General features: G+C 34.3%; 1 protein-coding gene across 4 annotated transcripts in view; it reads left to right on the top strand.

The window, feature by feature from the left end:
* Positions 1–12,495, top strand: part of TENM4 (teneurin transmembrane protein 4) — a 3,083,677-nt gene that overhangs the window by 1,463,636 nt on the left and 1,607,546 nt on the right. The window contains exon 1 of one of the 4 annotated variants that reach the window (XM_073019801.1): positions 5,416–5,525. The exons of the other annotated variants lie outside the window; for them this stretch is intronic. The gene's annotated coding sequence lies outside the window, so the exon portion shown is untranslated. Of the gene's footprint in view, positions 1–5,415; positions 5,526–12,495 lie in introns of those variants that run through there. 4 annotated transcript variants of the gene reach the window in all.

Genomic DNA, 12,495 nt, shown 5'->3' with positions numbered 1-12,495 from the left:
ACGTGCATGTGTCTTTATGATAAAACTATTTATATTATTTGGAGTATATACCCAGTATGAGATTGCTGGGTCAAATGGTAGTTCTGTTTTTAGGCCGTTGAGGAGTCACCACACTGTTTTCCACAATGGTTAAACTAATTTACACTGCCACCAACAGTGTATAAGCATTCCTTTGTATCCACAGCCTTGCCAGCACCTTTTTTCTTTTTCTTTTTTTTTTTTTTTAAATAGCTATTTTGACTGGCGTGAGATATTTCATTGTGGTTTTGATTTGCATTTCTGTAATAATCAGTGTATTGAGCATTATTTCATATGCCTGTTGGTCACATGTATATCTTCTTTTGAAAGGTGTCTGTTCATACCCTTTACTCACTTTTTATTGGGGTTGTTTGTTTGTTTGTTCTCATAAATTTAAATTTCTTATAGATGCTGGATATTAGACTTTTGATAGATACATAGTTAGCAAATATTTCTCCCATTCTGTACATTGCTTGTGTACTGCATTGATAGTTTCTTTTGCTATGCAGGCACTCTTTAGTTTAATTAGATTTCATTTGTCAATTTTTGCTTTCGTTGTAATTGCTTTTGGCATCTTTGTCACAAAACTTTGCTCATTCCTATGTCTAGAATGGTATTGCCTAGGATGTCTTCCAGGGTTTTTATAGTTTGGGGTTTTACATGTAAGTCTAATTCACCTTAAGTTGATTTTTGTATATAGTGTACAGAAGAAGTCCAGTTTCAATCTGCTTCCTATGGCTAGCCAGTTATCCCAGCACCATTTATTAAACAGGGAATCTTTTCCCCATTGCTTGTTTTTGTCAGGTTTGTCAAACATCAGAGGGTTGCAGATGTGCAGCCTTATTTTTGTGCTCTTTATTCTGTTGCATTGGTCTGTGTCTGTTTTTATACCAGTACCATGCTGTTTTGGTTACTGTAGTCCTACAGTATAGTTTGAAGTTGGGTAGCATGATGCCACCAGCTTTGGTCTTTTTGCTTAGAATTGCCTTTGCTATTTTGGCTGTTTTTTGGTTCCATATGAATTTTAAAATAATTTTTTGTAGTTCTGTGAAGAATCTCAAAGGCAGTTTGATAAGAAAAGCACTGGCCGGGCGCGGTGGCTCAAGCCTGTAATCCCAGCACTTTGGGAGGCTGAGACGGGCAGATCACGAGGTCAAGAGATCGAGACCATCCTGGCTAACACGGTGAAACCCCATCTCTACTAAAAAATACCAAAAAAACCTAGCCGGGCGAGGTGGCGGGCGCCTGTAGTCCCAGCTGCTCGGGAGGCTGAGGCAGGAGAATGGCATAAACCCAGGAGGCGGAGCTTGCAGTGAGCTGAGATCCGGCCACTGCACTCTAGCCTGGGCGACAGAGCGAGACTCCGTCTCAAAAAAAAAAAAAAAAAAAAAAAAAAAAGAAAAGCACTGAATCTATAAATAGTTTTGGGCGGTATGGCCATTTTAGCAATATTGATTCTTCCTATTCATGAACAGGGAATATTTTCCCCTTTTTTTTGTGTCATCTCTGATTTCTTTGAACAGTATTTTGTAACTCTCCTTGTAAAGGTATTTCAGTTCCCTAGTTAGCTGTATTGCTAGGTATTTTATTCTTTTGGTGGCAACTGTGAATGGAATTGTGTTCCTGATTTGGCTGTTGACTTGACTGTTGTTAGTGTATAGGAATGCTAATGATTTTTGTACATTATTTTTTTTTCTGTCTTCAAATGAGGCTTTCTTTATTCCATCATCTTAAAGTCAAATAATTTTCTTATTACTATTTACAAGTTTAAGTTTGCATTCATGAATCAAAATCACAGATGTAAAAGGAACCATTTGGTTTTTTGTTTGTTTGTCTGTCTTTATTTCTTCTAAAAAAAAAGTGATAAATGATGTGCAGAACACACAGGTTTGTTACATGGGTATACGTGTACCATGGTGGTTTGCTGCACCTATTGACCCATCTAAGTTTCCTCCCCTCATCCTCCACCCCTCAACAGGCCCTGGTGTATGTTGTTCCCCTCTGTGTGTCCATGTAAAGGAACCATTTTTTTACTTAGGGATTGGGGAGAAATTCATGTTTTTGTATGTAATCACTTCTTTACTGGCAGTTCTGTCATTCATTCAGGATGAAAAATCACATGAATGATAAATGCAAGTATTGTTACATAGAAGGGCATTGTGCCCCTTAAAGTTGTGCAATCCTGTGATAGCATCAGGCCTGGTGACTGGTGCATGACCCCTTGTCCTCAAAGAATTCACAGTTGAATGGACAAAACAAGATCTAGAGACTGTACAGGTATTGAGGAGTATTGTAAACTGAGTAAGACATCTCCATCTGCTGCTGAGAACATGGCAAGAATGTGTAGCTGTGGCTAAGGAGATTCCTAAAGAGTGCCAGGAAAGGCTTTAACAAGAAGATAGGTCTTGATCTGAGCTCTTCATGGTTAATAGGATGTTCCTAGGTAGAGATAGGGAGACTGGGATGATGGCATGAAGCATAGCCATCTGGATTGGCTGGAGATTATCAAGCATGTCATTGTCAAGTACATCAACTTCTGAATGGCCTTGAATGCCAGGATATGGAGTTAAGGTAGTATTTGATTTAAAAAAAAAAAAAAAAATTGGGGAGGGGAATCCTTGAAGGCTTTTTTTATTATTTATTTTTTATTATACTTTAAGTTCTAGGGTACATATGTACAATGTGCCGGTTTGTTACATATGTATACATGTGCCATGTTGGTGTGCTGCACCCATTAACTCGTCATTTGCATTAGGTATATCTCCTAATGCTATCCTTCCCGTCTCCCCCTACCTTACAACAGGCCCCGGTGTATGATGTTCCCCTTCCTGTGTCCAAGTGTTCTCATTGTTCAGTTCCCACCTATGAGTGACGACATGCAGTGTTTGGTTTTCTGTCCTTGCGATAGTTTGCTGAGAATGATGGTTTCCAGCTTCATCCATTTCCCCACAAAGGACATGAACTCATCCTTTTTTATGGCTGCATAGTATTCCATGGTGTATATGTGCCACATTTTCTTAATCCAGTCTATCATTGGTGAACATTTGGGTTAGTTCCAATTCTTTGCTATTGTGAATAGTGCCACAATAAACATACGTGTGCATGTGTCTTTATAGCAGCATGATTTATAATCGTTTGGGTATATACCCAGTAATGGGATGACTAGGTCAAATGGTATTTCTAGTTCTAGATCCTTGAGGAATTGCCACACTGTCTTCCACAATGGTTGAACCACTTTATAGTCCCACCAACAGTGTAAAAGTGTTCCTATTTCTCCACATCCTCTCCAGCACCTGTTGTTTCCTGACTTTTTAATGATCCCCATTCTAACTGGTGTGAGATGGTATCTCATTGTGGTTTTGATTTGCATTTCTCTGATGGCCAGTGATGATGAGCATTTTTTCATGTGTCTGTTGGCTGCATAAATGTCTTCTTTTGAGAAGTGTCTGTTCATATCTTTCACTTACTTTTTGATGTGGTTGTTTGTTTTTTTCTTGTATATTTGTTTGAGTTCTTTGTAGGTTCTGGATATTAGCGCTTTGTCAGATAAGTAGATTGCAAAAATTTTCTCCCGTTCTGTAGGTTGCCTGTTCACTCTGATGGTAGTTTCTTTTGCTGTGCAGAAACTCTTTAGTTTAATTAGATCCCATTCGTCAATGTTGGCTTTTGTTGCCATTGCTTTTTGGTGTTTTAGACATGAAGTCTTTGCCCATGCCTATGTCCTGAATGGTATTGCCTAGGTTTTCTTCTAGGGATTTTATGGTTTTAGGTCTAACATTTAAGTCTTTAATCCATCTTGAATTAATTTTTGTACAAGGTGTAAGGAAGGCATCCAGTTTCAGCTTTCTATATATAGTTAGCCAGTTTTCCCAGCAGCATTTATTAAATACGGAGTCCTTTCACCGTTTCTTGTTTTTATCAGGTTTGTCAAAGATCCGATGGTTGTAGCTGTATTGTATTATTGCTGAGGGCTCTGTTCTGTTCCATTGGTCTATATGTCTGTTTTGGTACCAGTACTATGCTGTTTTGGTTACTGTAGCTTTGTAGTATAGTTTGAAGTCAGGTAGCATGATGTCTCTGGCTTTGTTCTTTTGGTGTAGGTTTGTCTTGGCAATGCGAGTTCTTTCTTGGTTCCATATGAACTTTAAAGTAGTTTTTTCCAATTCTGTGAAGAAAGTCATTGGTAGCTTGATGGGGATGGCATTGAATCTATAAATTACCTTGGGCAGTATGGCTATTTTCACGATATTGATTCTTCCTATCCATGAGCATGGAATGTTCTTCCATTTGTTTGTGTCCTCTTTTATTTCATTGAGCAGTAGTTTGTAGTTCTCCTTGAAGAGGTCCTTCACATCCCTTGTAAGTTGGATTCCTAGGTATTTTATTCTCTTTGAAGCAATTGTGAATGGGAGTTCATAGGACATATCTCAAAATAATGAGAGCTATTTATAACAAACTCACAGCCAATACCATACTGAATGGGCAAAAACTGGAAACCTTCCCTTTGAAAACTGACACAAGACAGGGATGCCCTCTCTCACCACTCCTATTCAACATAGTGTTGGAAGTTCTGGCCAGGGCAATCAGGCAGAAGAAAGAAATAAAGGGTATTCAGTTAGGAAAAGAGCAAGTCAAATTGTCCCTGTTTGAAGATGACATGATTATATATTTAGAAAACTCCATCGTCTCAGCCCAAAATCTCCTTAAGCTGATAAGCAATTTCAACAAAGTCTCATGATACAAAATCAGTGTGCAAAAATCAGAAGCATTCTTTGTACATTAATTTTGAGACTTTGAAATTTTGTTTATCACCTTAAGGAGATTTGGGTCCAAAATTACAGGGTTTTCTAGCTACAGAATCATGTCATCTGCAAACAGGGATAGTTTGACTTCCTCTCTTCCTATTTGGATGCTCTTTATTTCTTTCCCTTGCCTGATTGCTCTGGCTAGGACTTCCAATATTATGTTGAATAGGAGTGGTGAGAGATGACGTCTTTGTTTTGTACCGGTTTTCAAGGGAAATGCTTCCAGATTTTTGTCATTCAATATGATGTTGGCCGTGTGTTTGTCATAGTTGGCTGTTATTTTTTTGATATATGTTTCTTCAATACCTAATTTACTGAGAGTTTTTAACATGAAGGAGTGTTGAAATTTATTGAAAGCCTTTTCTGCATCTATTAAGATAATCACATGGTTTTTGTATTTAGTTCTGTTTATATGATGAATCACATTTATTGATTTTTATATATCAAACTAACCTTGCTTCCCTGGGAAAAAGCTTACTTGATAGTGGTGAATAAGCTTTATAATGTGCCACAGAATTTGATTTGCCAATATACTGTCCAGGATTTTTGCATCAAAGTTCATCAAGGATATTGGCCCAAAGTTTTATTTTTTTGTTGTTGTATCTCTTCCAGGTTTTGGTATCAGGATGATGCTGGCCTAATAGACTGAGTTACAAAGGAGTCCTTCCTCCTCCATTTTTTGGAATAATTTCAATAGGAATGGTATGAGCTCTTTTTTGTATATCTGGTAGAATTCAGCTGTCAATCTGTCTAATCCTGGCCTTTTTTATTGTTGTTGTCAGTAGGCTATTTATTACTGACTCAATTTCAGAGTTGTTATTAGTCTATTTAGAGATTCGGTTTCTCTTGGTCCAGTTTTGGGAGGGTAAATGTGTCCATGAATTTATCCATTTCTTCTAGATTTTTTAGTTTATGTACATACAGGTATTCATAATATTCTCTGATGGTTGTTTTGTTCTGTGGAGTCAGTAGTAATATTCCCATGTTGTTTCTGGTTCTGTTTATTTGAATCTTCTCTATTTTCTTCTTTATTTGTCTAGCTGGCAGTCTATTTTATGAAATTTTTCAAAATACTAACTTCTGTATTTGTTGATCTTTTAAATGGTTTCTTATGTCTCATTCTTTTTCAGTTCATCACTAATTTTGGTTATTTCTTGTCCTCTTCTAGCTTTGGAGTTAGTTTCCTCTTGATTCTCTAGTTCTTTTAGTTGTGATGTTAGATTATTAAATTGAAAACTTTCTAACTTTTTGATGTGAGCATCTAATACTATAAATTTCCCTTTTAACACTGCCTTAGCTGTGTCCCAGAGGTTCTGTTATGTTGTATCTTTGTTCTTATTAGTTTCATAAAACTTATTGATTTCTGCCTTCATCCATTGTTTACTCAGAAATTATTCAGGAGAAGGTTACTCAATTCCCATGTAATTACATGCTTTTGAGTGAATTTCTTAGTCGTGATTTCTAACTTGATTGTGCTATAGTCAGAGAGAGAGAGGTTGTTATGATTTTACTTTTTTTGGTGTTTGCTGAGGAGTGTTTCATCTCTGATTATGTGGTTGGTTTTAAAATATGTGCCATATGGCAATAAAAAGAATGTATATTCTATTGTTTTTAGGTGGAGAGTTCTGCAGATGTCTGTCAGGTCCATTTGATACAGTGCTGAGTTCAGGTCCCGTATATCTTTGTTAAGTTTTTTGCCTTGATAATCTGTCTAATATTTGGGATGTCAAAGTCTCCAACTAATACTGTGTGGGAGTCAAAATCTCTTTGTAAGTCTCTAAGAACTTGCTTTATTAGTCTAAGTGCTTCTGTGTTGGGTGCACATATATTTAGGATAGTTACGTCTTCTTGTTGAATTGAGCAGGTTGCTCCTTTTCCAGTATAACTTACTCATTTTTCTGGAGTCACCGGGGGCTAAGAATGAGTCCTACTTTGAGGTAGACCCATGAAGGATTCCCAGCTTCCTTCCCATTCAGCCCGGCTTCTGTGTCTTCCCTTCATCTACTCCCAGTCACTTCTCTTGGAAGATCTGTTAGGAACACACCTGTTGTCCTTGTCCCTCCATAGCAGCTGTTCTACCTGGCTGCGTCTGGTCAGCTATCTTGCTGAGCTACCTCCCTGTTCCATTCTATATGTCTATAAAATCAACTTTGTTAGATAACACAAATGGGTGAGATCATTAAGTATTTTTTCTTCCATGCTTGGCTTAATTCACTTAACATAATGTCCTCTAGGCTTATCTGGTTTGTAGTGAATGACAGAATTTCATTTCTTTTTAATGACTGAATAGTATTAAATTGTGTATATATACAACATTTTAAAAATATATTTACTTTTTGATAGACACTTATATTCATTCCATACTTTGGCTCTTGTGAATAGTGCTACAAAAACATGGGATTGTAGATGTCTTTGACATACTGATTTTATTTCCTTTGAATTCCGAGTACTAGGATTGTTTGACCATATGATAGTTCTGTTTTTGTTTTTTTGAGAAAGCTCCATACTGTTGTCCATAATGGCTGTACTAATTTACATTCTCAACAATAGTGTACAAATTCCCTGTTCTCCACATCCACACTAGCATTTGCTGTTTTTTATTCTTTTGGTAGTATCCAAACTAATTGGCATGAGCTAATATCATCCTGGTTTTGATTTATGCTTCTCTGTTGATTAGTAATGTTGAACATTTTTCCATATACCTGTTGGTCATTTGTATACCTTCATTTGAAAAATGCCTATTCAGATCTTTTGCCCATTTTTAATCAGATTTTGCAACTATGTTGAACTGTTTGACTTCTTTGTGTATTCTATATATAAGCCCCTTGTAAGTTTGTAGCTATTTTCTTCCATTCTATAGGTTGTATCTTCACTCTGTTGATTGTTTCCTTTCTTTTGCATAAGCTTTTTAGTTTGATGCATTCCCATTTCATTATTGTTGTTGTTGTTACCTGTGCTTTTGAGGTCTTATTCTAAAAAAAAGCATTTCCCCAACAAATGTTATAAAGTGTCCTGTTTTCTTCTAGTAATTTTATAGCTTCAGTTCTTACATTCAAATCTGATATTGATTATGATTTCATTTTTGTATATAGTGATAAATAGAGGTCTAGTTTTATTTTTCTGCATATTGATATCCAGTTATCCCAGCACCATTTACTAGAGAGACTCTCTTTTTTTCCAATGCATATTGATGGCACCTTTATAGAAAATTTGTTTACTGTAAATGTGTAAATTTATTTCTGGATACTCTATTCTGCTCCATTTTTTCATGTTTGTGTTTTTACACCAGTAGAATGCTCTCTTGATTATTATAGCTTTGTAGTATATTTTGAAATCAGGCAGTATGATGCTTCCAGCTTTGTTCTATTGCTCAAGATTATTACTTTGACTATTTAGGATCTTTTGTGATTCCATACAAAATTTAGGATTTTTTTCTACTTTTATAAATAGTATCATTGGTATTTTCACAGGCATTATATTAAATCTATAGATTGCTTTTTGTTATATGTACATTTTAACAATATTAATTCTCCCAATCCATGAATGTGAGATATTTTCTATTCATTCGTGTCCTCTTTATTTTATCAATGTTTTATAATTTTATCATATAAATTTTTCACTTTTTTGGTTAAATTTATTCCTAAGAAATTTTTGGTGACTATTGCAAATGAGATTGTCTTCTTTATTTCATTCTAAGGTAGTTCACTGTTAGCATATAGAAATACTTCTGTATGTTGATTTTGTATTTTGCAACTTTACTAAATTTATTTATTAATTCTAGTAGTTTTTGGTGGAGTCTTTAGTGTTTTCTAGGTATAAGATTATGTTATCTGAAAACAGGAATAACCTGACTTCCTCGTTTCAAATTTAGATGACCATTTTTTTCTTTCTCTTGACAAATTGCCCTGACTTGTACTTCCAGAACTAGGTTGAATAGAAATTATGAAATTGGGCTTCCTTGCCTTCTTCTAGATCTTATAGGAAATGCTTTTTACTTGCCCTTACTTATGTGATGTTAGCTTTGGATGTGGTATATGGTATTCATTGTGTTGAGTTACATTCCTGCTGTACCGGATTTGCTGAGAGTTTTTAGCATAAAGGGATGTTGAATTTCTGTGTATAATAAAATAATCATAAGATTCTTGTTCTTGATTGTATTAATACAATGTATGATGTACATTGATTTGCATATGTTCAACCACTCTTTCATTGCTAGAATAAACCCCACTTGGTTACGGTGAATGATCTTTTTAATGTGCTACTAAATTTGGTTTGTGAATATTTTGTTGAGAATTTTTGCATTTATCTTCATGAGGAATATTGGCCTGTGGTTTTCTGTTCTTGTTTGTTTTCTTTTCATTGTGTTCTTCTTTGCTTTTGGTATCCGGGTGTATTATTATGTTCTCATAGTGTTGTGAAGAAATACTGGAGACTAGGTAATTTATAGAGAAAAAGGTTTAATGGTCTCCCAGTTTCACATGACTGGGGAAACCTCACATTCATGGCAGAGGGTGAAGGTGGAACAATGTCAGTCTTACATGGTGGCAGGCCAGAGAGCATGTGCAGGAAAACTGCCCTCTATAAAATCATCAGATCTTGTGATACTTTTTTACTATCACTAGAATAGCACAGGAAAAAACCTGCCCCCATGATTCAATTACCTCACACCGGGTCCCTCCCACAATACATAGGGATTATGTGAACTACAATTCAGGATGAGATTTGGGTAGGGACTCAGCCAAACCATATCACAGGGTACTGTTGGCTTTAGAGATTGAGTTTGGAATAACTGCCTTCCCTTCAATGTTTTGGAATAGTTTGAGAATCATTGGTATTATTTCTTCTTTAAATGTTTGTTAGAATTCAGCAATGAAACCACTGGATTTCTTTGATGAGACCCTTTTTATTAATGATTCAATGTTATTATTCATTGGTCTCTTTAGGTTTTCTATTTCTCTATAATCATCTCTTGTTAGGTTGTATGTCTAGAAATTTATAATTTTTTTTTTTATTTTTCAATTTGGGATGTAGTTGTTCATAATTAAGAACCTATGTATTTTTGTAGTATCAATTCGTACTGACTCCTTTTTTACTTCTATTTTATTTGTTTAGATCTTCTCTTTTTCTTAGTCTTGTTAAAGTTTTGTTGATTTTGTATATCTTTTCAAAAAACCAACTCAATGATTTTTAAAAATTTATTACTGATCTTCTTTAGTTTCTATTTCATATTTTTCTTTATTCATTCTTTTCCTCTATTGATTTTGGGGTTGTTTCATTCTTGCTTTTCTGCTTCCTTGAGGTACACTATTAGATTGTTTTTATGAAATTATTGTATTTTCTTGATGTCACTGTTTATTATTGTAAACTTCCCTCTCAGCACTGCTTTTGATGTATTCCGTAGAGTTCAAAATGTTGTATTTCCATTTTTATTTGTCTCAAAAAATTTTTTAAACTTTACTTTACATTTCCTTATTGACTTTTTTGTCATTCAAAAGCATGTTGTTTCATTTCCATGTGTTTGTATAGTTTCTAAAATTACTCCTGTTATTAATTTCTAGTTTTATTGCAGTCAGAAAGGATACCTGATATAATTTTGATTTTTAAAAATTTGTTAAGGCTTGTTTTTTGCCCTAACAGATGGTTTATTCTTGAGAATATTTTATATGCAATTCAGATGAATGTATATTCTGTAGTTTTGGATATAATTTTCTGTAAATATTTCTTAAGTTTATTTATCCTAGACTGCAGTTCAAGTCCAGTGTTTCTTTGATTTTCCATCTGGGTAATCTACTCACTGCTGAAAGTGGAGTGTTCCCTATTATTATTATATTGAAGTCTGTATCTTCCTGTAGGTATATTCATATTTGTTTTCTATATAAAATTGTTCCCACATTAGGTACACATATATTTACACTTCTTATATTCTCCTGCTGTATCAAGAACTTTATCACTATATAATGGGCTTTTTTACATCTTTTCACAGTTTTTGGCTTAATGTCTATTTTATCTGTTAAAAGTATTGTTGCTACTCCTGCTCTTGTTTTGTTTCCATTTGTATTAAATATCTTTTTCACCCTTCACTTTATGTATACCCTAACAGGTTGAGTGAGTCTCTTGTAGACAGAATATAGTTAGCTCTTTTTGCATTACCCATTTAGCCACACTGTGTTTTCTAATTAGAGAACTTATTCTATTTGCAATCAAAGTTATTATTAATAAGTAAGGGCTTACTACTGCTATTTCATTGTTAGTTTTCTAGACATTTTCTTTCTTACTTTCTTATTGTATTCTTTAATGGTTAAATATGTTTTATAGTATGTTTGAGTCTTTGTTTTTTATTTTTAGTATATCTATTGTACATTTTTCATTTTTGGTTACCATGAGGCATATAAAGAAATCTTATAGTTTAGCAAATTGTACTAGAATGATAACAACTTAACTTTAATTTCAGTAAAAGGAAAATAAACAAAAAACCTGTTCTCTTTAACTCCATTTTCCCTCCATATTTTGAATTATTGATATCAAATTTTGTATCTTATATTGCTTATTTCAACAATTTATTGTTGTCAGTTTTGTCTTCTAGCCTTCACACTGAAGATACAAGTTGTTTACACACCAGGATTACAGTATTAAAACATTCTGAATTTGTCTATGTGTTTACTTTTACTAGTGAGTTTTATACCATCAGATATTTTCTTATCATAAGTTAGCACCCTTTGCTTTCAGTTGGAAGAATTCTCTCTAGCATTTCTTGTAAGAAAGATCTAATGGTGATGAATTTCCTCAGTTTTTGTTTGTCTGGGAAAGTCCTTATTTTTGCTTCTTTTCAGAAGGATACCTTTGCTGGGTACAGTATTCTTGGTTGGCAGCTTTTTTTTTTTTTTATCTTTAGCACTCTGAATATGTCTTTCACTACCTTTTGGCCTGGAAGATTTCTTCTGAGAAGGCTTTTGTCAGCTATTTTGGAATTTTTAAAATATGTAATTTGCTGCTTTTGCTGCTTTCAGAAGCTATTCTTTGTGTCTGGCCTTTGAAAATTTGGTTATAATACATCTTGGAGTAGGCTTATTTGGGTTGAATCTGATTGATGACCTTTAACTTTCCTCTACCTGAATATTTTTATCTTTTTCGAAGATTGAAAATTTTTCTCATTGTTTCCTTGAATAAATATCCTACCTATTTTTGTTTCTACTCCCTCTTAAACTCCAATAACCCCAAAATTTGCTCTTTTGATACTATTGCATTTTTCTTATATACCTTCATGAGTCCTTTTCGTTCTTTTTTTCTTTTTTTCCTTCTGACTGTGAATTTTCAAATAGCTTGTATTCAAGTTCACTGATTCTTCTGCCTGATAAGGTCTTTATCTATTGCATTGTTTACTTCATTCAGTATATTTTTCAGCTCTAGAATTTCTGTTTGATTTCTTTATTATTATTTTAGTCTCTCTGATAAATTTCTCTTATAGTTTTTTAAATTGTTTCTTGATGTTTTCATGAAGTTCACTGAGCTTACTTTACAGTTATTTTGAATCCCTTGTGTAACCGATCATACATCTCCATCTCTTTAGAGCCTGTCACAGGAATCTTGTTGTGTCCTTTTAATTAGGTCATAATTTTCTGATTGTTCTTGATGCTTGTGAATGTATGTCAGTGTCTACACATTAAAGAATTAT

This window comes from Chlorocebus sabaeus, chromosome 1 (genome assembly GCF_047675955.1).
Source record: "Chlorocebus sabaeus isolate Y175 chromosome 1, mChlSab1.0.hap1, whole genome shotgun sequence".
NCBI lineage: Eukaryota > Metazoa > Chordata > Mammalia > Primates > Cercopithecidae > Chlorocebus > Chlorocebus sabaeus.
Note: the sequence above shows the minus strand (reverse complement) of the source record. Positions and strands in the feature narration are given on the sequence as shown.